At 53.3% G+C, this 11416-nt stretch overlaps 1 protein-coding gene across 3 annotated transcripts in view; it reads left to right on the top strand.

The window, feature by feature from the left end:
• The first annotated feature begins 7874 nt into the window (after positions 1 to 7874).
• Positions 7875 to 11416, top strand: part of HDAC4 (histone deacetylase 4) — a 270249-nt gene continuing 266707 nt past the window's right edge. The window contains exon 1 of one of the 3 annotated variants that reach the window (XM_081260592.1): positions 7875 to 7983. The gene's annotated coding sequence lies outside the window, so the exon portion shown is untranslated. Of the gene's footprint in view, positions 7984 to 8517; positions 8593 to 10057; positions 10114 to 11416 lie in introns of those variants that run through there. The other 2 variants (XM_081260596.1, XM_081260587.1) reach the window with 2 other exon arrangements.

The raw sequence follows: 11416 nt of genomic DNA, 5'->3' as shown, positions 1-11416 counted from the left end.
GGGGGCTGGGGTTGTGGCTCAGTGGTAGAGCGCTCACTTCGCATGTGAGAGACTCTGGGTTCGATCCACAGCACCACATAAAAATAAATAAACAAAATAAATATATTGTGTCCATGTATAACTGAAAAAATATTTAAAAAAAATTTAAATCGGGAAAACATTTTCAGAAGCCCACCAGAAGACATGGTTGTAGAAATAGGAGCTGGGGGTTAGGAGGAGGGGCAGGCTGGGTGGGAGAGAGGATGATTACCAAGGAAGTGGTGGAGAACAAAGCTGAGGCTTAATTAAACTCCATATCAGAAGCCATCAAGACTACAGCTGAGGTGTGGAGAAGAGCCACGTCGCAATGGGAACATACTGGAGAGGCTGCCCGGGAACGCAGAGTAGACAGCAGATGTAGCCGTGGTGAGAGCCCAGTCCCACGGGAGGTCCAGTCCATAGCATCGGAATCTCCGAATGAGCCAGAACAAGTTTAATAAAATAATAATTAAAGATATAATTGAAGAGCAGTTTCCTGAGCAGGAAGAAGACCAGTATGTATTGAAAGGGTCATGCTTTGAGCAAAATTAATGAGACTCTTACCCATGCATCTTCTGAAAACATTTTGTGAGTTTCAAGATTAAAGACATGCTAGCAAAATCCAGGCAGAAGAAAGTGACGACATCATCAAAACTTGGTTCCCTAAAGTTTGCCTTGGTGGGTACCACAGTCAGGCCACCTAAGAATTCTCTACGACTCCAGGCATGGGGATTGACGTCTGCAGGACTTGAGGGGGACATGTTGGTGATCTTAGACTTTTATACCCAGCCAAGATGTGTGTGTGTGTGTGTGTGTGTGTGTGTATGCTGTGTCCTCTGAGATTTACAAAGCTTTGCAGAATTACAAATTTACGTTCCCTTTAAGAAAACGAAGTTTCTTTCAGACTAAGAGATGACTAAAAATTCTGAACCTAAGATTAATGTCACTGTGTTTTCTAAGGAAATAACCAGATACAAGTCAGTGCTCACAATGACACGAATCAGAGTTGTAGTTAGTGTAAAATTGAACCTATCTAAACAGCAGCCTGCGGGGGCAGTCCTGACACAGCGGATTGTTGGGTACTTTACTTCTGAGCATTTGTGGGGAGGGGGTGGACTTGACTGACTAAATGAAGCAGAGCACTTCATCACTGTCTTAAAGGAAGACGCTGCACAGATGCCCATCAGGGTCAGTCGGGAGTCCCAGGTGGTGCCTTTGAACTTGCCTCTGGGGCTCTTCTTTGTGGTGAGTGGTCTTTGGAGGAGTCTGGTTTTGGGGGAGACTCTGGTAAATCTGTGGGCCTTGTGAGGCCCGGGTCTGAGAACAGTGCCCTCCAGCGGGTGGGGCAGCTCCTCCTCCACACTTGGCACACTGTCCGTGAACACGGAAGTTGCCAGTGGAGGGTAGGAACCGTGTGACCAGTGGTTCCTGTGTCCGTCGGCACAGGGGTGCTTTACCCTCACCTGGGCGGACCGTGGTGGTTTTATCATCAGAAAGTGAAGAGAAAGCTCCGAGAAAGTGATGGCTGTGAGGACGGGAACACGGGGCAGGATGCAAGGTCTCGAGCTAAGTGGGGTCGCTGACCTGAATGGACCCCTGTGGTGGCAGCCCGGGAGCCCCAGCCTGTGGGTGTGGCCGGGGTGGGTGTCGCTCAGGCGGAAACCTGGTGGGAGCGCTGAGAGGGGTTTTTCTTTTAAAATGTTTCCCTTCACATGGTGGCGCAAGATAATGTGGTTCTGATTCCATTGACGCCTTGGAGGAGAGTGAGCTGCTTCCTTCTGAAGGCCCGATGGTGGATGTGGGGGGCTTCTGGCATGGCTCCGGTCAGAGGTCAACCCTGGCTTGGCGCCAGGGCACCTCGGTCCCCTTGGAGGCTTTTTATTGTCATGCTTGGAGGGTGTGCTCCTGGCCTCTGTTGGGTAGAGGCCAGCGCTGCTGGGAGTGTCACGGTGAGTGGATGCCCCCCCGCCGCCGCAGCCGCTGAGCTCCTGGTGTGTTGTTGGTCCACTCTCCATCGACATCTTTGCCCGTGTGTGATTTGCAAACAAAAATCCCAGCTGGTTAGTTTTCTTAGAAATGGTTCCACTTGAATTGTTTACCAAACCCTGGTGAAGACAGGAATGAAAAGCAGAGTCAGTGTCCCCTTGTCTGTATTTGCTTTTCAGATAAAGCCCGCGCCTAACTCAGATCTCTCTCTAACCATGCAGGTTCATCTTTGGAAAGCCAGGCGAAGACCTCTGCTCTCTGTTTGGATTACTTGATTTACGAGACGCTGTCAGCGAGACTTGGAGTTTTCACGGCTGTGACCCTCCCCTCCCTGTTTCTGTACTTGTATGTGTTGGTGGAAGTTTGGAGCTCTTTGGAGCTCTTGTTTACGTGGAAAATTTGAGCCATTTTGAATCCATTAAAGGTGCAGACGCTGCTAGCAATGAGCTCCCAAAGCCATCCAGGTAAGGCTGCCTCCTCCATTCCCTGCACTCAGTCTCCTTTACAGAGGCACGAGGCCGTCACCGTGCCCTGCTGGCTGGGTTTTCCCTGATAATGGCCACTGTTAGTTCACTGCAGCCCCATGTGCAGGTAGATGGGTGGTTCTTCATCTCAGTGAAACAGGGCTGATGGGGACTTGGGAGCAGTCTTGGCTTGCTTTGCAGGCTGACTTGGTACCAGAGAGGAGAACTGCTCTTGAGCAAGGTGGTTTTTGAAGGTTGGCTTGTGATTTTTAGTTAATTGCTCATTCCAGAGTTTCTTGTTGGGGTGCTTTGGTGGTGGGGATGCTTCCTTGGTGGCCTTGGATGGAGTCTAAAGAAGCCTCTTCTGTGCACACACAGGAGCTGCTTGTGGAGTGAGTCCATGGCTTGCTACAGGGTGCTTCTGTGCTGTGTCAGGGTGTACGAGGAAGGGTTTATCCAAGGTCACGGAGCTGGGAGTGGTTGAATGCCACTGTCCCTCAGCTCCTAGGCCATGTGGAGGCACAGACACAGGGCTTCACTCCTTAAGACTTTGGGAAGTCACGGTACCTACACTGCAGTAAGCCTGGGAACCCTCCTCTTTTCCCCTCAAGGTGCGGGCCTCCCCTGGAAGTACCACTGCCAGCTGCCCACCCTCCAGTTGCCCAGGGCATCATGTGTGACCAGCAGGGCACATAGAGTTAGGAACTGTCCACATCTAGTCAAGAAGTTGGATTGCTCCAAGGACCAGTGCTTGAGGCCCTGAGGCTCTTGTCCAAGCTGCCCCCTGTGGGATTGCACAGAATGTCACCTACACCTCTTGGGTATGATTGTCCTTTTCTGCTAGCTCTGGAGGGCAGTGCCCAGTCTTTATTTAGATAGGAAAGTTTTACTTGAAGTATTCCTGTATTGATTGGTATGAAGAGTGGATTATGGTCATGACAGGAAACGTTGGAGCTCTGTGCACACTTTGAGGTGTACTCCGTGGGCATTGGTGTGTGGCTCTGCTCTGGCTCCTGGAGGGGCAGCTGTCAAGGTGGGGTGTGCCTCTTTCCTGTGTGAAAATGTGAGTGTTATGTGTATGTGATTTTTAATAGAACTTAATCCTGTATGTGGGGTGCTGTGTGTGTGTTTTTTCCATTTTAATATGACATCTTTGATGTCAGTGTTTATAAATCTAATGTTCTTTTTGATAGTTTGTAAGTGGATATTTATGTGGTCACAACAGTATTTATAACAACCTCCAGTTGGCATCAACAATTGCTGTACGTGTATTCTGTGCACTTCTGTAAGTGTCTCCATGGGACAGATCCCAAGCAGCAGCTGCTGGTCAGCGGGCATGTGTGTTGACTGTGTCCTCAGGTTTGCTCTGAGGTTGCCCCAGAAGTTTGTCTCAGCTCGTCTTCCTGATTACACTTCAGGAGAGCTGTGTTTTCCTTACTTTGTAGCACAGCAGTGCTGGGCAGACTGAGTATTTTATTTTTGTTATGGCTGGGGAAATTATTTTGTTCAACTTCCTGTGTAAATGGGGATGCACATTTCTGTATGGCCTGGTATCCATGCAGTCAGGTCTTGTATCTGCACCCAGACATCTGAAGACCAGTGTGCCCTGGTTTTCGTTGTTGAAGAAGAGCTGTGTACGCACTGATACTGTGTCGAGAGCTCCTGGGGCGGAGTGGAGTGTCTGTGCGGGGCCTCTGCAGCTGACCCTGTGCTGCACAGATCTGGGTAGCCTTCCCTTTTATATATTTTTTAAAATGTCTTTTGATTTCTGGGAAAAGTGAATTTTTCTACTGTGATTATAATTTTATAATAGTCTCTTTCTGTTATTAACCATTTTTTTGCTTTGTATGTTTTGGTGTTTTTTTTGTGTGCTTAAAAATTAATGGCTGTTGTTCTGATAGACTAGGTCCCTTGTCAAAGTCCAGTGTCTTTCTCTTTCTTTAGTATTCATTGGCCCAGGAGTTTACTTTGTTTCATGACATATTTCTCTCTGGTTTCTCTGGGCGTCTCTGTGGCCTTGTCTTGACAGTTTCTGGTCTCTTCTCTAAGGCCCATCTCTGTCAGCTGGACAGCGGGCACTGGTCCTGCTCCTCCAGGGGTCTTCACCCTTGATGTGTGCCTGCTTGCCTGTCCTGTCTGGGCGCTGTGTGTCACTCTCTATTGCCGATCCTCTGCTGTGACCTTGGAGTGGGGCTTGGTGGAAAGAGGGCAGGGTTGTGTGCCTGTCGTGGTGGTGTGCTTGGGCCTGGAGTGGGCACTGCTACTTTTCCAGCCCTTCAGACTCCTTCAGGTGCCCGGCCTGTGCCCACGCAGTATGGTCCTGCCCCTGGCACAGTGCCGGCCTGGGCCCACCTCGCTGGTCACGGTCTGCCCCTCAGAGCGATCCTGCCAGGCTTAGGGTTTCCAGGCAGCCCTCCAGGTTTCCTGTCAGTTTGTGTACCTGCTCATCCCCTGCCAAGCTGTAAGTGTGGACACAGTTTTATTTTTATTTTGTCATTTTAGTGGATTTTGGGGAGGAATGGAAATAATACCCAGTCACTCAATTTCCCGTCTTTCCCTCCTTCCTCTCCTTCCTCCTTCCCTTCTTTCATCTTCCTTTCCACTCCTTCCTCCTTCCCTCTTTCTCTCTTTCTGCTGGGGATCACACCGGGCCTCTGCCTGCCAGGTGCCTGCCCCACCTCTGAGCGTCGCCGCGCCCTCACTCTGCCGTCTGCAGCAGGGGTCTCCAGACACCCCCAGGCACAGGTGGAGGCCCTTCTTTCCCTCCTGCCAGGGAGGAGAGTCCTGTGGCCACCTCAGTGTCTCTCCAGCACTAAGGTGCAGCCTCATGCCCATCCTCTTTCCCCTGTGTCTCCAGAGTCCTCTCTTGGTGGCTCTCGTCTGTGGCCCTGCTTCTGTGTGGCCTGGTGCATGCTGGGGCACCCCCAGCCCGGAAGGTGCAGCTGCTGTGGGCTCTCTCACATTGGCAGTGCAGTTGGCTTTGCCTGCTGATAAAGCAGCCTTTTTATTTGATGTGTGCAAGTCTTCTTTCCCGTTTTTCCTTTAAACTCCCTCTGGTGCTGGGTGAGGTATGCGTTATGATTTTATTGCTGTTCTTTCTGAACTTTGCCAGAGCCAGGCCCTGGCTCTTTGACGTAAAAGCCGCTTAACTGTTGGGATTTATTGCTCTAAATAACTGTTTCTAATGCTGTGAGCAGCCTGGGGAAAAGCTTGGGTTGATGGTGCTTGTGAGAACTCTTCTTGGAGAGGGGCTCTGAAATGCCCTTCCTGCCTAGCCCAGTGCACAGGCCTTTCCCAGTCTCAGTGCGCCCAGATAGGCTGAGGTGGATCTGCAGGGCACAGTGTGTGTCCTGGAAGTGCGTCCCCACTGTGACCCAGGGTGGGGGCAGGTACCTGTGTGCCTGCTCATGGCACAAGCAGTGTTCCCCTTTCCCTGTTTGGTTTCTTGCCAGCGGCTAACCTTCTTCCTCTCCCCTTGGTTAAGCTGTGCCTGGCACCCACTCAGCGGCCCCGGGCACTCACCTGTGGCTGCGGTCGTCCCTGCCGGGAGGTCTGGTGAGAACCCTCTGAATCTCTGGAGACCACGCGGAGTGCTGGTGCACCCTGCCCACCCAGGAGAGGCCTTGCTGCGAAGCTGGTCAGGCAGGGTCCATGGCCCTCAGGCCTTCCGGGTCCTGTCCCTCCCTGCATCTTGGCTGGGAGCATGGATAGTGTTCAGTTAAAAACAAAGTTACACGTTGAGGGAAGCTTGTGCAGTGAAGATCAGCGCTTTGGTTTGGACCATATTCTGTGCAGTCTGAAGCACCTGTTCACACAAAGGCTGCTGAAATCTGCCCCCAACGGTGTGGTGGTTAGTGAGCCCTGGTCTCCGGTTTCCGCCAGACGCTGTCCAGGTCCGTCTCTGGGTCTCCCAGGAGAAGGCACTGCCCTTTGGTGGGGCTGAGCGAGGGCCTGGGGTCCTTCAGTCCCCACACTCTGTTCTTCATTTGTCTGATCTTGATGGAATCTGTTTACTTCAACCAGGACTATTATATGTTAATACAGAAGTTATATCCCAAGGGAATATTTACATAGTACTGAAGTCATCTTTTGCCATGGTTGACTATTTCAGGAATAGTGCCAGTTTTTAAGGGGAGAAGATGAATTTCGCAGTCCTGGGATTAACACTGATGTCAGTTCTGAGCTGCTGTGATAGGCAGGTCGTGGACCCTGAGGGAGGTTCTAGAGGCAATTCTGGAGCTGAGAGTGGCTGTGGAGGAGGCTGGAGAGACCTCCAGGCCTAGCTCCTCAGGAGAGTGGGTAGCAAGGACAGCCAGCTGGGTGGGGGCCTGGGGGCTTCAGCAAGGGGCGGAGCCTGCGTTCTGAAGGCTGGGAAGGGGCCGGCCACAGTCTAAGAAGAATTGCTTCCTGGCTGTCGGGGAAGGCAGAGGAGAGGCCCAGCAGTTGGTGAACATGGGGTTCTGGGCAGTGGGTGAGTGAGGCTGTGGTGGGGCCTTAGAGAAGGCACAGAGACGTCTCAGGCAGTCCGACTGAGTCCAGGTGGAAGATGCGGCTGGGAGCTCCAGTCTGCTTCCTGGGAGGACGGTCCCGGCTGTTCCCCTGTGCTCCACAATTCCACCTGCAGCCCAGCCCGGCCTTCTGGCTCCTCCCAGCCACCCGCGTAGCAGCCTCCACAGCTCTCCTTGTCACACCCCGCTTCTCCATGCCATCATTATCTGGGATCTTAATCAGTCAAGATTTGTTCTGAAAATCATGTAGACATAAGGACTTATTTTTCAACGTACTTCTTTTTTTTCTATCCTCAAATTGTGTTTTGTCTTTTAAAAATTACGAATGCTCAGTTGCAATGAAGAGCTCAGAAAACTCACTGTCAATGGAGCTTTGATGGTTTGTTTTGGCAATTCTCTGAGAATTCTTATACAGTTTGTGGAACATTTGCATTTGTGTCCTTTTTTCAAAGCCTCCATTGTTGAAATGCAAATTTCTGAGTTCTGAGATGCTGAATGTTGGATGATTAATGATATTGAGGTTTAAGAATGAACTCCTGGTATGTATTTGACACAGAAAACCCTGTGCGAGAATCATTAGAAGCCATTGAGCACAGCTTGACGGTGCAACAGAAAGGCCGTAATTGCGGGCCTGGTGGTGGGGGCAGATCGTACATGGACAGGTGTGCAGATATGTGGCCGCCCCCAGACACAGGCCAGGAAGGCTGGGAGCTGCTGTGGCTGGGGCTGCCTCTGTTCAGCGTACTCATGTACAACTTGCAGTACCGGGAAGTTGGCAGGGACTTCTGGCTTGCTCCAGGGCAGCTTGCAAGGACCAGAACAGGTGGCAGTGTGTTCGGACAGTGCCCTCCGGTTGCTTCACTTTGTGGCTGGTGGCCCTGAAGTGAGCTAGTCCACATCCACTGTGTGGGCGAGGACACCAAACTCACTGCTGTCACACACCCAGGCTGGGGCCGGACGGCATCATGGAGACTGGCTGGAGTCAGAACCAGTCTTTTGTCCCTGAGGTACGTGCACTGCTCTGTGGACAGAACTCTGGGGCACTCGGGGCCAGGTAGGAAGTGCACAGGCCAAGTGGCCAGGGCCTGGAACCCCCTAGGAAGGCCGTGTGGTTTAGGGAGATGTCCCCCACAAAGGGTGGGTCAGCTCACCCTGAAGAGCAGGCAGGACGCGCTGCCCAGGGGCCTGGCCAGGGGAGTTAGAGCTCAGCGAGGCGGGAGGCCGTGGGCTTAGGGGGCAAGGGAGCCTGGTCCCTAAGGGCTGCTTTAGTCTGTGGGGAAAATGGCTCTGCCCCTGTGGTGGGTCTGGGAAGGGATCCTGGCCCTGCACTGGGTGTCAGGAGCCTGGCTATGCTGTCCGGGAGCGCTGGGCCTCTGTGCTGCTCACACTGCGTCTCCTGTTGTCTTCGTGGGGACCTCTTTGAGCTCTCTTCACCAGCCCTCAGAACGTTCGCTGGACCCAGCCAGTGACCGGGCTGCCTGGTGAGCCGTGTGGGTGGGGACTTCAGTGGAGACGTCACCACTCTCAGTCAGTAGCTCTCTTGCCTACTTTACGGGGACGTGTGAGAGGTGGTTCCTTTAGGAGAACTATAGTGATCCAGACACAAGTAAAATGAGGTGCGTATGTTTCCCGGAATCACACCTGACATCGTGTCTTCTGCTTTTAGCCGCTTCATCAGGGTGACCGTGGACAGGGCCTTGAGCAGGAGGGCAGGGCACCCTGGGAGAGGGGAACCTCTGCCTGCGGTCCCCTGCCTGCCTGCCTGGGAAGACTGCACACACAGGAAGAGAGTCTGCCTCCCGGAGCCGGGTCCTGCTGCAGGCCGAGGTGGCCGCTGTTCTGGGGGGCTGGGGCGGCTTGCTGGTTCCCAGGCTCTGGCTGGGAATGTGGGTCCCCCACATCTCTTGGTGGGGTCCTGTTTCCACTGGACTCTGGTCTGCCTTGTCCTGCTCCCCTCTGTCTCCTGTCTGCCCAGGGCTCTCCCCCTGCTGTCATTGAGTCCTCGGCTCCTGACGCAGGACTGGAGACTCCCGGTGAGGTGCAGGTATGTAGCTTTTGGGAGCTCACAAGAAACTGCCCAGCCTCAGCCACTTGCTAGCTTTTACTGTTACTATGTACTTTAAAAGGTAGTAAAATTTATATGGAAGCGGTGTCTGTATGTTTTTTAAAACAGTACAGAAAAAAACCTTTATTTTTGTTGTGTTTGAATCAACATTTGTGAGAACCACTTAAAGTTGGTTGCAGTGTCTGGTTGCTCATTGTTTAGTGGTCACCAGTGTTGTCCCAGGTCCAGGTTAGTCGACTCAGTCTCACTGGAGTTGTCCAGCTGTCATCCTCAGAGCCTTCACCAAGGGAGGTTGTGTTGTGTTATTATTTTTAAACTTCAGTCTCTTAGGCTGGTTTGTAGAAGGCCGTTTCTACGGCCTGGTTGTTTTGGTATGAGCGGTGTGACGTGTACAGGGACAGTCACTGCTCACCGTGCTGCAGGCTAGAGGGCCAGGCTCAGTGCAGGAGGGCGGCTCTCTGCTTTGTGGATGGCGCCTTCTGCCTCTGTCATCGTGGGTAAGGGGTGCCTCCTGAAGGCTCGGGAGTGGCCCTCACCTGGCTCACTTCCCAGCAGCCCTGCTTTTTGCTGCTGTCGCCCTGCGTCTGGGTCTGACAGGAGGCTTGGGGGCACCAGCGGGCACACCATCGCAGCAGGTGCTCAAGCCAGGCGACACCCTGGCGTAAGAGCTTCAGGTTCCACTGGGTTACTTTGCCTCAGAGCCGAGTGGGTTTCTTTTTTTGAGTTTTCCTAAAAAGCCCTTTATAGGCACTGGACTTGTGTACATCTGCGTTTCCTGGTGGCTTGTGGACCCAGGAGGACTTGTGTGTTTCTGTTGGAGTTCAGAGAAGACGGAGGGGCCTGTTCTTCGTGCACCGGCCCTGTTGGGTGTCATCTTAGAAGCCGTCCTGACCTGTTCCTGTGAGAACAGGGTGACATCAGGCCACAGGGTATGGGATTCTCGGTGCCACCCACTGTCTCCTGCACACGGAGTCCCCCTGGCTGACCACAGCGCAGACCTGCCTACCACCGGCTCGCAGAGGCACCTGTTCTGCTGTCGGCCTGGAGACCCGCAGGGGCCGCCTCTGCCCAGGTTGCTCTCTGGGCCCTGGCACTGCTGTTTCAGTCCCACTGAGGATCAGGGAGGGGAGTGAGGCTCTTAGTTTTCCTCCTTAGGTACTTGTGGGTAAGAAAAGAGTTTTTAGAATATTTGAGAAGGTGCTGGGGAAACTGGACACATGGAGAGTGAAGGATTTCATTGGGAAGTTTTAGTGCTAGGCCACAGAGAGAGAGAGGGCTTCATTTTGGGAGCAGCTGATGCTCTGTGTTGAGAACTGAGTTGTCGGTGGTCATGCGGTCATTGTGATGGTGGGAGAGGGGAGGTTGGGGACCTCCTAGAATTACTTTGTGGATGGTGGCACCACCCTTAGATGGCAGGGAGCCCGTTTTCTGAGTGTCTGTGATGGGCGAGGCGTGATTGCAGGCAGGGAGGGGATCTCCAGAGGCTCCTGGCTCCCGAGGCCGTGCAGCGTCCTCCGGTGGCCAGGGCTCCCCTGGAGTGGAGGCGCTTAGCGGGGCAGAAGTCCTCATGAGGGACTTCTCCTGGAGCCTCATGTCTTTGCAGATGATGTCTCAGTCTCAGGACATGTTCAGCGTTGTGCAGACGGCAGTGTCTCTGACGACAGCTCTGGACACCACTCCAGACGGTGGCAGTGGACGGTAAGGAGCAGGGCTTTAGCTGAGCACCAGTGTTGGGGGCAGGACTGGCGTTGGTGAGCTGAGATTGCTGGGTCCTCGCCGTCCCAGGGGCGCAGCCCTTGGGAAACCACAGACAGAATCTGGGAGTTCTGTTGGGCTGTCCCTCTTGGGGCCCCCTTCTGGCCTTGGGGAGCGGTCTAGTTACTTATCGGTATTCATGTCTTCTGTGATTTGGTTCTTCCCTTCCCCAGTCATCGGTTGTGTCTTGTACATTTCCATGGTGGTGTGGAAAGTCAGTGGCGGGCTGTGTCCATGTTTGCAGGCCAGGAGCCCAGCTCCATGCAGCTGCGACTCACGCAAGAGCTGGGGACATCCCTGCATGAGGACTCAGCCGGCATCTTCCTGGGGCTGGGGAACTGCAGGCCCTGGTTGGGTGTGCTGGGGTCTTGGTGGAGGGAGCAGCTTGACTTTCATCCTGGGGTGGCACCTGTGGCTTTGGTTGATGGAGAGTGGCCACCTGGCAGATGGGTGACCTGCGTTGTCTTCCCCGCACTGGCTTTCACTAGGCAGCAAGGAGTGTGGTGCCCTGTGTTGGCAGGCAAAGTCCAGACCCTCCTGATGGAAGGGTGGGGCAGCAGTCCTCACCTGCACAAGCGTGGACGGGCGGAGACACTGAGTTGACTCATCAAGATAACACT

The sequence above is a fragment of the Spermophilus citellus genome (assembly GCF_964194105.1).
Source record: "Spermophilus citellus genome assembly, chromosome: 11".
Taxonomy (NCBI): domain Eukaryota; kingdom Metazoa; phylum Chordata; class Mammalia; order Rodentia; family Sciuridae; genus Spermophilus; species Spermophilus citellus.
Note: the sequence above shows the minus strand (reverse complement) of the source record. Positions and strands in the feature narration are given on the sequence as shown.